Source organism: Lithobates pipiens, unplaced genomic scaffold, assembly GCF_037356315.1.
Source record: "Lithobates pipiens isolate NorthernLeopardFrog02 unplaced genomic scaffold, aLitPip1_a1.2 Scaffold_22, whole genome shotgun sequence".
Taxonomy (NCBI): Eukaryota; Metazoa; Chordata; class Amphibia; order Anura; family Ranidae; genus Lithobates; species Lithobates pipiens.
The window spans coordinates 146652500-146666653 of record NW_027507784.1 but is presented as its reverse complement, the minus strand read 5'-3'; the positions used below and the strand labels follow the sequence as shown (position 1 = coordinate 146666653).

At 50.0% G+C, this 14154-nt stretch overlaps 1 protein-coding gene across 1 annotated transcript in view; it reads right to left on the bottom strand.

The window, feature by feature from the left end:
- Positions 1-11285, bottom strand: part of MAP3K13 (mitogen-activated protein kinase kinase kinase 13) — a 230377-nt gene extending 219092 nt beyond the window's left edge. The window contains exon 1 of the mRNA XM_077448443.1: positions 11215-11285. The gene's annotated coding sequence lies outside the window, so the exon portion shown is untranslated. The remainder of the gene's footprint in view (positions 1-11214) is intronic.
- Positions 11286-14154: the final 2869 nt, after the last annotated feature.

The following is a 14154-nucleotide window of genomic DNA, read 5'->3' as shown; positions in this document are numbered from 1 at the left end:
CACACAAAGATCCAAATAAGAACAGACAAAATACCTTGTATTTAGACAATATTTTCTTTCCTGGAATTCAGCTCTCAGCTAAATTTTATTGCAGCCAGATGTCAATAGTCATAAGGTGTTAGATCAAGGTAAAATATATCATGTCTTATTGTAAATCTGATTACATAGTTCCCAACTGTCCCTCGTGTAACTATACCTTTTTACAGCCAACGCCATCTGTCCATCTTTCTACTCTGATGCATAGACCTATATAGAAAATTCACAATTTATCTTCCAAATGTTATATTGCATTAAATCCTTGAAATCAACCGCTATGTTATTGCATTTGTTATTTTAAAAATCCAAAATACAGGTAAACTAGCAGTGAAAAAAAAACACTTCTTTGGTTATTACTGCTGGGAGCGTTTTCCTTCATATGTTGTACTAAAAGGCGTTCCTTTTTCTAATCTCAAAAAGTTGGGAGGTATGCTAATATACTGCTAAACAAAGCTAGCAGCAAGAATCTGCATAAAACGTGCTCTGTGAGCCATACACATGAAACATCTGAGCACTGTGTACATGTGCACAGCATCAATGCAGCCTATTAGTTACATAGTTAGTCAGGTTGAAAAAAGACACAAGTCCATCTAGTTCAACCAAAAAAACAGAATGCAATCCCATATACACAATCCTATACCCACAGTAAGGCAAAAAACCCCAGCAAAGCATGATCCAATTTGCTACAGCAGGGGACAAAAATTCCTTCTTGATCCCCCGAGAGGCAATCGGATTTTCCCTGGATCAACTTTACCTATAAATGTTAGTACTCAGTTATATTATGTACATTTAGGAAATAATCCAGGCCTTTTTTAACACAATCTACTGAGCTTGCCAGAACCAGCTCTGGAGGGAGTCTATTCCACATTTTCACAGCTCTTACTTAGGCTGGATTCACACCTATGCATTTTTTGTGCTTTTTGCATTTTGCAGATTTGCACTGCAGTCCATTTGACATGGTTTCCTATGGAACATGTTCTGTAGTGCAAATCTGCAAAATGCAAAACACACTAAAAATGCGTAAGTGTGAATCCAACCTTAATTGCTCGGTCACAAACAGCTATTTCTGCCTAGCATCCTCCATTGCTGGGATGCAGGTGGCCAATACCTCCTACCTTTGCTAGGAGGCAGGCAGCTATTGCCGCCTAGCATGACAATGGTAGGTCAGATCAGCCCAACCTTTATTTCTTAACCTTCCACCACTTGCCCATACCTTGTATTCCCCTTAAATAAAACACACTACACCATAGGTGGGGTAAATGGCCAAACATGGCCTTTTATTAACATAAAACCTTATTCAACAACAACAATTTAAAACAATTACTATCCCCATGCCTACACTTTACCTGCCCTCTATATCCTGTAATGTATATTTTTGAGGTCCTTGACGGTACCAAAATATCCTCTCTTGTAATTGTGTGTCCGAGGCACCACCTAGCCGAGCTGCCACCCCAGCCGCTACTGATGCCGGCTCGAAGCCTAAACCCAGCTGACCTCAGTCACCCCAGGGTCCTTATAAAACCCGGTCACTATCCAGTGACCCATTCCCACTCGAGGACACCATACCTTAGATGGTTCCCCACCACTTATCCGAAACACCACCTGTTACCACCGCCAAGGACCCCAAAATGCCACAGCGACGCAGGTGTGAAACCTTACACCTGCGCGCCCCGCCACAACCTAACAGCTCGTTGTACTCCATCCTCCAAACCCAAGAACCACAGGTCAGTACCGATGGCGTTCAAATGAACGCCATCACCTCTAAGAAAGCGCCAAGTCTCCACTTCCAGATCCAAGTGACGCACCACCAGTCCTCCATTCCGCATAAAAAACCTCCCCACCTCCTTGTTTACCTTTATCCGAGCCTTGTTAATTCGGTCCACCGACCTGGCACCCCTCCAAGCCGCACGCGCCACAATCTCAGACCAGACAAGGATAGTGCCAGGAAAATCCAAGTGGAGCCGAAGAAAATCAAAGCGGATGTCACGGATCAGGTCCCTGGAACGCCTCAGCGCTAAATCATTGCCCCCAGGGTGGATGACGAGCACATCCGGGGCCCTATCCCACCTGGCAAACCTATGTACCTCGGGAACCACCCCCTGCCAGAGCATGCCCCGCACACCGATCCAGTGCACACAGGCCTCCGCCCGGTGCAGCCCTAACTGCCTGGCCCCAGGCCTAACTTCCACCCTCCGAGCACCCCAGTAAACAAAGGAATGCCCCAGGATCCAGACCAGACACCTGCGACCTGTAACAAACAGAGAAAAGACAGTGGCAATCACTAACCAAAAACTTAACACAGACAAGACGACACATACGGAAACAATCCAACAAATACAGACACCCAACAAAGATCCAGGAACCCAAAACAAAACAAACAGGGGGGGGCACCCCCCTACACCTCCCAAGCCTAAAGAAGGTGCGGGCGCACACATAACCTAAAGCGCTCCGACTCCCACCTACCTATCCGCCTCACCACAGCATCCCCAAGGCCCCACCGAGACGCCTCGGTGGCAGCTCCAATCCGGAACGAATGAGACGCATACTGACTTGGCTCCAACCCAACTGCCCGCAAGCAGTTACGAAAGACCACGACAAATTGGAATCTAGAGAGATAAGAGCCATCAGCGTGCATCAACAGAGGGCCCGGACGGAGAGGCCTGATAGACAGCAAACGGGTCAACGCCTCAACCGGACACAGTTCGGCCGAGCCCCCCCGATAAATCATAAAGCTCACCCCCTTGCCTTCCTGATCCGTTTTGGACTTACCTATCCGGATCTGCACCGAATCAGTCAAAACGACTACATCCTGAACAAAAACACCGCCCGCCTTCCGTCTAGACGGACTCACCAATTCCCCGAATCTCATAGCTCCAAAAAACGCAACCAGAAAAGCTGCATGAAATAGAGTGCGCTCATAAGCCCCAGAGCACACCGACCCCAAGACACCCAGCAGAAGCCGCAAAATGTCGACAGAAACTGGTCGCCGCCGATCCCTGGCTCGACGACCCCTACCGTAACCCTTCATTGCCTGCCGGACCACAAAAGACTTAGTGAAATCCGGCCCACCCTGCAACTTCAACCAAAAAGCGAGGCCCGCCAACTTGCGGTCTACTGCCGCCGCTGACGCCCCGTCAAGGAAATTCCTTACGATAAAATACAACACCAAAGAAGACCCATCCATACCATCCCCAAGCCCCCCTACCTCGACCAATAAAGCCTGCCATTCCGACCACGCACTGGCGTACGCCCTCCAGGTTGCCTCACTCAGCGAACCCCGAATCAAGCCTGCTGCGACTCCGATGCTATTGTCCACAACCCCGGGGGGCAGGGCGTTCCATGCCGCTCCACATCCGGCGCCAACTCTCGAAACACCTGCCACTGCGAACGAGACAAAGCATCCGCAATTTTGTTACTCACTCCATGAATGTGCACTGCATATACAAAAGCATTCAACTGGAGGCATAACAACACCAGATGGCGCAACAAGCGCACCACAGGCGGAGAAGAAGCCGACAACTTGTTAATGGCCAACACCACCCCCAAGTTGTCACAGTGAAAACGTACCTTCCTATTCCGGAACGCCTCCCCCCAGATCTCCACTGCCAACACTATTGGGAACAACTCCAATAGCGCCAAGTTCCTCACCCAACCGGCCGCCTGCCACTCCGTCGGCCAGCCACCAGCACTCCACTTACCCCGGAAAAAAGCACCGTACCCACCAGCCCCGGCCGCATCAGTAAAGAGATCCAAATCCGCATTACTGACCGGGCCAGACAACCACAGGGACCTACCATTGTACCTATCCAAAAATTCGTCCCACACCCGGATCTTTCTTGGGGATCACCCCCAACGGAGAAACCACTAATCCAGAAAACGGAGGATCAGAAAAAGGACCACTCATTCTCCCCAAGAGAACTTCCTTGGCCAATTTTTCTGACACCACCTCCGGAAAAAGGAAAGCCGATTGCAAATTAGGAGAAATAGGAGGAACCACAGACAGTGAACAAGGAATGCGAAAACCCTCAGTCAACAACCTAGCTGCCGCCCTATCCGGATACCTATTTAGGAAAGACAACATCTTTCCCACTTTCACCGGCGTCCTCCCTTTTTCCAGACGCATCCCCGGACCGAGCCCATCCGGCTTTGAAGCAGCGACTGAAGGCGTGACCGCCTCCACAACCCGAGCATTCGTGTTTAAAACGACAGGATCCGCCAAAACGGCAGGAGCTGTCGTTAAAAAGCCAGCACACCCCTTTCTTTCTGGAGGCCGATGACCCAGAGGATGAGGAACCGCCAGCCCCCCCTGGAAAAAACTGGCCCCCACTCCTCGCGGGGGTCATCAGTTTCATCCAGAGCCCAATGTCCTTGTGATCCCATCGGATCGCAGGACGCACCGCCTTCCTTTGCCTGAATTGTTTGTCATAGCGCAGCTATCCTGGACCCGGTACGCCTCCCCAATCGCGTCCAGATAACAAAACAAGGCTGAACAACACCCTTGTTCCTTCTCCCCCAGGACGCTAGTGAGGATCGCAAAAGCCTGCAACCAGTTAGTAAAGGTACGAGGTATGAGGCGGTATCTACGCTTCTCCTCATCCTCCTTCTTACTATCGTCCGGCTTTGCGCAATCCAGATTAAACTTTTCAAGGGGGAGCAGCGAAAAAATTTCTACATACTCCCCCTTCCAAATCTTTTCCCGCACTTCAGGCTTGAGGTGCGCACCCAGCGGCCCTTCGAAGCAAACATACACTTCGCATTTTTCCCCATCCGCCAATCTTACCTTATCCATCTCCTTATCCACCGCCGGCGTATCCGCCGCCGCCGTCTCGCAGGTCCCGCGCTGCACCACCGAATCCGGCACCACCGCTACCTGCGCACTAGACGCCGCCTCCCTAGACGACTTCACGGTGTCCCACGGTGCCTCCGACAATCTCCTTAGCAGCTCCCTAATCTCTAACAGCACATCCCCAGAAACACTTGACCCCAGGGGCCCAGCACTCCCACCCCCAGACAGCCCTTGGGACCCCACATTAGACACAACATTAGGCTCAAGAAAAGGAAGAAGCACAGGTGTGCACTCACCAGGCTGCGTGGGGCTGTGCATTCCCCCAGCTGCCGTCTCGATCTCATCAGATCTCAACAGCTTCTGTGGCGTCATCCTCGATTTCTCCCTCCTCTGCGTTGCTGCTGCCGACATCCAGCCGTGAAGACACTGATGCTGGTGCCACCCGGGCGCTCCCCGCCGACCGTCCTCTCCCCGTGCCGGCCACCGGTGATCTTCTCTCGGCAGACCGGCTCTTCTCCGTCCACCTTCGTGTCCTCCCGACCCCGGAGGCCATCTGCGCATGCCTGACCTCCTGGCCCGAACTTTCGGCCGCCGGTGACCCAGAAGTAGCCGCCGCCATCTTGGATCCGCCCAGGGCAGACGTGCCCCGCCTCCTCCGCCGCTCGTCCACGCTCCGGAAGGCCTCGCCAGCCACCACAGGTAACCGGCCCACGCCCGCTGTCTCCTCTCTCCCACGATGGACTGCGGTGCGGACCGGCACATCGCCCGCCACCGCAGCCACCGAATCCTGTGCCACGAAGTCCGGAGAAGGGGTCAGCGTGTCGGACCGCCCCCTGCTCCCGCAGGCTCCGCCCACGATGGGGATTCCTCCCAGGCTCTCCCCCAGCCACAGCCGACTGCCGCTTGGCGGGGGGCTGGAGGGTCCATTAGTGGGCTCCCAATACGGCGCTGAGCCTGGGTCTCACGGTCCGGGGAAAATCGCTCAGGAGGCCTAGACCTCCTAGCGCGGGGAACTCCTCGATGTTGTTGAGGGGGATCTTGCTGAACCCCCCGCAGAGAAGCCATAATCTGACTCTGAACCCACTCAGCCCCGTGGATTCCAGCCGCGGCTCTGAGCTGCCCTAATAACTCTTGCAATTCAGCCATGGTTGACCCTACCAACTGACTTAACGCAACACACTGACCGATGCTCTCTCACAGCTACCTCCTTCTGTGACGACCCCTCCCATTCCATCACTTTTATATTAACTGTAATAAGCCCACCTCTGCACCAAAATTGGCCCAATGACCTTGACCTCCTGCCAAACCTTGACCACACCTAATTAACCCCTTCATGTTGGCTGGCCTTACCACCTTGTCATGTTCCCCCTACGCTGACTCTGTTCCTACCCAGCTCCGGGCTTTCTTTCTCAGTTGTTAGGATGCAGGCAGCTGAAGTAGAAAAGATGTAGCTGGATAGCTGCACTCCAAATTATTCAACTTTATTTCAAAAATGTAATTAAAATCATGGCATCTAGGCTTGTATACAGACTAACTGCACAGCCGCTGACATGTTTCACACCAAACACGGTGCTTAGTCATAGCTGCTTATGACTAAGCACCACCATGTTCGGGGTGAAACATGTCAGCGGCTGTTCAGTTAGTCTGTATACAAGCCTAGATGCCATGATTTTAATTACATTTTTGAAATAAAGTTGAATAATTAGGAGTGCGGCTATCCAGCTACATCTTTTCTACTTCAGTTCCTGTTGCAAACAGAGCTGACACCCTGTGGGATTGTGGAGACAGCTGTTTATGGAGATGTCATTACCTTGGAGCGGTAATTCTTTGTATTTCTATCAGTTAGGATGCAGGTAGCTGTTTCCTCTTAGCATTCTCTGTTGCTAGGATGCAGATGGCTTTTGCCACCTAGCATGCTCCATAGCTAGGATGCAGGCAGCTATTGCTTCTAGTGTCCTCTGTTGCTAGGATACAGACAATTATTGCTCCTTAACGTTCTCAGTTGCTAGGATATAGGTAGCTATTGCCTTCTAGCATCCTCTGTTGCTAGGATGCAGATGGCAACTGCTGACTAGTGTCCTCCGTTGCCAAGACCCAGGCAGCTATTGCCACTTAGCATACTCAGTTGCTAGGATGCAGGCAGCTACTGCCACTTAGCATCCTCTGTTGCTAGGACAGAGGCAATTATTGTCACCTAGCATCTTCAGTTCCCAAGATGCGTCAGTTGTTAGGATGCAGGTGGCTACTGCTTCCTAGCATCCTCTGTTGCTATAATTGCACAAATGTTTACATGCATAAATTGTAAAATATGATCCATACACAGGACCTCAAACACAGATTTTTATAATTTGAACGCAGCACAGGTTGACTGATCTTTATGTAGCTGTGTGCTTGGGCTGATAGAAAGAATAGGCCTGTGGTCAGATATACAAAACAAATGCTTACAGAAAAAAGTGCTGTGTGTCCTAATTCAGGCCTAACCTAGGTTGTGAGCACTTCTTCATTATTTTAAAAACCAAAAGGTAGACTTAAAGGCGTAGGAAGAAGGTTGTAGTATTACGGGGATAAGGTCGTAAATCTAGCACACACACCCAGTGATTTTCACTGGCTCCAGGAACTGTCCTCTGCCTGAACTCATGCAGTGCCCACAGGCAGTAGAAGAATGTTAGGAAATACGGATCTGTAAAATTAGAGATGATGGGAAGACAGTCATTTTAAACAAATAGTGTTGTGTGCGTGTGCTCTGTGGGAACCAGCATCCTGGCAGCGACAGGTTCATTGTGAGTGAAGGTTTCATGGATAATGTATCGTCTCCAGTTTCGGCTTGGCAAACACAGACTCATATTTCTACCGCCAGGTCCATTTTTCAGCCTACCAGTGGGAAGGCCTTGCTTTCCAAAACAAAACACACTGCTTCTTAACGCTTTGCACTGGAAATGCCACAGGAATTGCTAGATGCTTGTTTATACAGCTTTCTAACTCATCTTCTGAATTACTGGGATATAAAACTCATCTTCAAAGTGAGCAAACAGCCAAAATTGTTTGTTTTTTGGTTTTGACGGAGAGTTGGAACCCCTGCAAAGTTGTTATTGCTGTTTGTATCCTTGCTAGGGAAGTTCACCTTTTTTATTTTTCCTGGTGACCATTGTGTCCAAGACAGAAAGTGAAGGGAATCCGATATTTTGAGTTGTCACTCGAACTGAAATCGAAGGAAAATCTTCCAATGGGGATAATTGTTATGGTGACAACTGTCTAAAGCTGGGTATTCAAAAAATTTAAATTTAGCCAGTTCAGCCAATCGATAGATTTGCTTCTGTGGGATGGTCCTACTGGAAAACCAGAATTCGATCAGCCAACACAGCCAAAGGCTGCATCACTGATCAGTGTATTCTGACTGTTGGAATACAATAGCGCAGTGAGGCAGATTCCTGCATCCTCATCACTTGCCTTTTGAATGCAGTTGTGTAGTATATAATGTGCCATGAACATGCAGGTGTTCAACTGCTTCCTGTTGGGCCTATAGACAAATGACGGCCAAGCAGGAGCATTGCATTTCCTGGATGGATGTCATATGACATCCTCCTAGTCCTGCACCTCACACACACACACCCTAGGAGCCATGCTGCAGTACAATGTCACCCACTGTGTCCGCTGGACAAAGAGGATGACAGCTCATTGTTCTGAACTGCCTCAGTACCATGCGATCACTGTGGCCAATCACATTGATCACATGACAGTTGTTCACAATGAATGGGTTTCATTCATAGCCATTCATTGTGTATTATTGTGATGATCTCTGTGATTGGTCACATTGATCACATGAAACAAACAGGGCCAATCACAGTGCATATGTACCATGTGATAGCTGTGACCAATCACAGCTATCACAATCATACAACCTGTGAATGAATGGACAAAAAGAGAGAAGGCTTGGTCGGCGGGACTTTGAATAAGGCCAATCACTATGCAAAGTACATAGTGATTGGCCTCATTCAAAGTCCCACCGACTGAACCTTCTCTCTTTTTGTTCAAATTTGGGATGGAGGCCAATTACTTATGGTGCCTTGGACCACATCATTTTCTCTCTCTGTGAATGAATGGATGCCATTCATTAAAATGATTGCTTATAACAAAGATCATCACTGTTATAAGCAATAATTGTGTGATAAAAAAAGTCCTGATCACTTCTCCAGAGTAGTACATTGTCATTATGATAAGACTGCAATGCCATGGTCACGGTTGGTAAAAAAAAATCATCTAAAAAGGAAAAAAAATTTAAACAAATTTTTTTTTTTTCCACATACTGTTACCAGTCAATGTCCCTGATCACTGCCACACCAGTCATATGATGATGCTCTACTGCTCTGATGACCTTGGGGTAGATTTACTAAGGCTGTGTCCCTCAGAATCTGGTGCAGCTGTTCATGGTAGCCAATCAGCATCTAACCTCAGCTTGTTCAATTAAGCTGTGGCAATATAACCAGTAAGCTGATTGGTCTTTATGCAGAAGTGAGCCTGATTTTGCACTCTCCGGCTCTACTAAATAAACCCCACAATGTCAGCTTATGCAAAGCTGTGGTGATACAGAGGTCAGAAATAAGGTGCAGAATTAAGGAGTTGTATAAGGGGGCTGAAAAGCTTAGCTGTTGAGTTGCAGAGATAAGCTGTAGAAGAAGGTGCAGAGGTGAGCTGTAAAAGGGGGGGGAAGTGTAATGAGGTGAGCTATGGTAGGGAGGGAGGGGAAGAGGTGGGTTTCAGAGGTGAATTTAAAACAAGAGGCGCAGATGTGAGTTGCTGAAAAGTGCAGGTTTCCGAGGTGAATGGCAGACAGGGGGTGCAGATGTGAGTTGTGGAAAGGGTGGGGGTGGGGGCAGAGGTGAGTTACATACAGGGGGTGCAAAGGTGGGTTGTGGATGGGTAGGGGAGCAGAAGTGAGTTTCGTAAAGGAGGTGCAGAGGTGATTTGCAGACAGGGGGTGCAGAGGTGAGTTGTGAACAAGGGGGTGCAGATGTGAGTTGCAGATAGGGGGTGCAGGGGTGGGTTGTGCATGGGTGGAAGTGCAGAGGTGAGTTGCACACAGGAGGTGCAGAAGTAGGTTGTGGATGGGTTAGTGTGCAGATATGAGTTGCGGACAGGGGGTGCAGATGTGAAATACGGATATGGGATACAGAGGTTATTTGCAGACAGGGGTGCAGAGGTGAGTTGTGGAAAGATGTGAGTTGCAGAAAAGTGTGGGGTTGCAGAAGTGAATTGCAGACAGGAGGTGCAGATGTGAGTTGCTGGAGGGTGGGTTGTGGACAGGGGGTTCAGAAGTGGGTTGTGGATGGGTGGGTGTACAGATGTGAGTTTTGGATGGGGTGCAGAAAAGAGCTGCTCAGCTACAGTTTTGGAACTGGGGGTGCAGTGGCGAGTTGTGAATGGTGGTGCAGAAATAAACTGTGATGGAGGGTACATACCTCCCAACTTTCTGAAATGGGAATGAGGGACACCTATCAGCGAAAGTATGCAGGGAAAGGACACACCTCTTGCCACACCCAGGAGAATTGTACAACAAAACAAGATTGGTTAAACCCACAAGTGTTTTTTTTTTTTTTTTACCACTACTATTCCATTATATTGGCTTTTGGAATCTACAAATGCAGCAATTTAGAAATCAGATGAAAGGTTAGCACTGGGAAAAACTATTTGATAGATAAAAAATGCATGTTATAAACACCTATATAGAGCATATCAAAATGAGGGACAAATGAGGAGGGAGGGACAGATTGACATTGCTCCAAATCAGGGACAGCTGTAAGGATGAGCTCCAGTGTGTTCGCATACGTCACGTGCAGAGCCCGTCAGGAAGTTGGCGCAGCACTGCGCTAATCACAGGCAGTGAGACATTGCCCCAATGCACGGCTACAGAGATCAGGCAACGTATCACTGACTGTGATCAGCGCAGCGCTGCACTGCGCAGACTTCCTGGCGGGCTCTGCACGTGGAGTGTGCGAACACGCCTGAGCTCATCCTTGGTTGGGAGATATGGCTGGGTGCAGAGTCGTGTTGGGTAATGCGTTTAGAAAACACACAGGTGTGAACGCAGCCTAGATGTCATATGTGCATAAAGCATGTAATTAGCATTTTTGATGCTGGATTTTGCTGCCAGGTCCTAGCAGAAAGCCACAGCATGTGTAGGAAGATGTTACTACACATGTGTGCACCAGGCCCTACAAAGAAATGTGACTATCGTCTGTGAGAACACCTACATTACACTCAGAACACGGAGAAGGTGACAAAGCTGCGTACTGCAGGAGATAACACTGGACGATCTCTGAGAATCACATGATCAGCCGGTACACAACATCATGTTTACTTTCTGCAGACTCCGCCCACTCACATCACGTGCTCACCTGTCCGCCGCACCTTCACACATTTCGGACCACTCCAGAGCTCCAGTGATATGCTAATAACATGGCCCCACCCACCACCTGATACCGGGCGGACGTCACTTCCGGTGACAAGGGCAGGTCACGAGGGGACAGTAGTGACTGTGTTTGTGGCTGTGCTGGGAGAGGTTGGCACTGTGTACTGCTTGTTATACGGAAAGCACAGTCACCGCTGTGCTGGGGGTTGTAGTGCTCCAGCAAACAGGAGATAATTACATTACTGACATAGACAGTCCTGGGAGTCAGTATACCCAGCGCTGATTAGACAATAGGAGACATGGGGAGAGACTGCTGGATAAGGATGAGCTCAGGTGCGTTCGCATGGACCACGTGCAGAGCTCGCCAGGAAGTCGGCGCAGCGCTGCGCTAATCACAGCCAGACATTGCCCCGATGTGCAGCTGCAGAGATTGGACAATGTCTGTGATTAGTGCTGCGCCGAGTTCCTGGCGGGCTCTGCACATGGTCCATGTGAACACGCCTGAGCTCATCCCTACTGCTGGACACACCTCACAATCTGACTGTAAATGCCATTGAGGGAGGCCACACATGTATCCATACATCTATATATATCATAGCTCCCAACTGTTCCTGATGTGGAACAAAGTCCCTCCGTCTTGCTTATTTGGTCTGATCTTTATAGTTGTATATAAAATGCACATTTTATCTTTAAAAACGTTTCCCAGTGCGAAACCTTTCATCTGATTTCTAAATGACTGCATCTGTAGATTTCAAAAGCCAATATGAAGGAATAGTAATCGTAATAAAAAATCACTTGTGGATTTATCTAATATTGTTTAAATAATTCTCCTTTAAGGGGGTGTGTCCTATGCCTACATACTTTTGCTAATAGGTGTCCAGACATCCCAACCTGCAAAAACTCATTTCCAGGAGGTGATGCTTAGCAACGGCGTCGACCCCCCCCCCCCAATAAATTGCAGCCTTACCAGCAGGGCTGGACTGGGACAGAAATTCGGCCCTGGACGTCATCCAGACCGGCCCACTTACGTTTTGAGTGTCCCATCACCAGCTCTTTACATCAGAGTCCCACCACCAGCTCCTTACATCAGAGTCCCACCACAAGTTCCTTACATCAGAGTCCCACCACAAGTTCCTTACATCAGAGTCCCACCACCAGCTCCTTACATCAGAGTCCCACCACCAGTTCCTTACATCAGAGTCCCACCACCAGCTCCTTACATCAGAGTCCCACCACCAGCTCCTTACATCAGAGTCCCACCACCAGCTCCTTACATCAGAGTCCCACCACCAGCTCCTTACATCAGAGTCCCACCACCAGCTCCTTACATCAGAGTCCCACCACCAGCTCCTTACATCAGAGTCCCACCACCAGCTCCTTACATCAGAGTGTCCCCCTCCCACATGTACTCACGGTTCTAAAGGCAGCCTCTCTTCTTCCTCTCTCCAGTCATGTGATAACAAGCGATAGGGGAGAGAGGAAGGAAAGTCTGCTGACCGTGTCTATCTCCCCCTGCAGGCTGGAGGGAGCAGAAAGCCTAATGCTCTCTCTAGCATATCTCGGAGACTGCTCCTCCTGACAGGAGTGAAATCGAAATCACTCACTGTCAGAGAGGAGCGGCTCCAGGACTGCACCAGACCGGCCCACTGAGCCATCGGCCCACCGGGAATCTCCCGGTAGTCCCGATGGCCAGTACATGCCTGCTTACCAGTGCAAATGAAATGCAGCTATACCAGTGCCCATGAAATGCAGCATTACCAGTTCCCAATGAAATGCAGCCTGATCACACAGCTGCTGGGGCTGGGCTACTGTTCCTGGGTTCTGGCTGCTGGGCCCAAGGGTATGTTTGCTGGAGCTGGGCTGCTTGTTCTGGAGCCTGGCTGCTGGGGCGAAGGGTCTGGCTGCAAGGGCCAAGGGTCTGGCTGCTGGAGCTGGGCTGCTGGGGCCAGAAGTCTGGTTACTAGGCCCTTGCTGCTGGGACCAAGGGTCTGGCTGCTGGTCCTGGGGTCTGGCTGCTGGGACCAAGGGCCTGGCTGTTGCAGCTGGGCTTCTGGTCCTGGGGTCTGGCTGCTGGGGCCAGGGGTCAAGCTGCTGGGGCCAGGGGTCTGACTGCTGAGGCCAGGGGTCTGGTTGCTAGGCCCTTGCTGCTGGGACCAAGGGTCTGGCTGCTGGAGCTGGGCTGCTGGTCTTGGGGTCCCACTGCTGGAGCTGGGCTGCTGGTCCTGGAATCTGGCTGCCTTGCTGCTGGGGCATAGGGTCTGGCTGCTAGTCCTGGGGTCTAGCTGCTGGGGCAAAGGGTACGGCTACTGGAGCTGGGGTTTGGCTGCTATGGGGCTGGTGAGCCATTCCACTCAGAAAATTCCCCAGAAGGAGGGGGGTGGGTGGAGGCAGAGAGAAGACTGTGATCTGCAGGCTGTAGAAATTAAAAGGAAAAAAAAAAACTTGCCCCTGGCAGCCATGCTCGTCTGTTTGTGGCTGAGTGACAGGCCCAGCCGGGAGATCGCCCTGCGCTCGCAGGTGTCCGGGAGCCCACAGCCAAGTGCGGGAGACTTGGGATGTCTGGGTGTCCCTCATTCCCATCAGAGAAAGTTGGGAGGTATGATACAATCATGTCATCAACCATTCAGTGAGACTAAACTGATCACATTGAATAAACATTGTACCCCAAACAAGCTCCATTTAGTGAGCCGTTCATCAATTTGGACAATCTGCCTTGGAGGAATATCGTCAACCGCTCCTGATTAATTGAACAAATATCTGGATGTCCACAAATTGTACAGCAGGCTATACATTGTACAATTTTCTTTTTTTCATTCAACTAGTAGGTTGAACGCAGCCGACCGTCGGCTAAAAAAAACAGTACCGGCATGCAGGCATCACCCCAGTACAACCCCTTCAAGCCAAAGGCCGCATATTTGCGTTATGT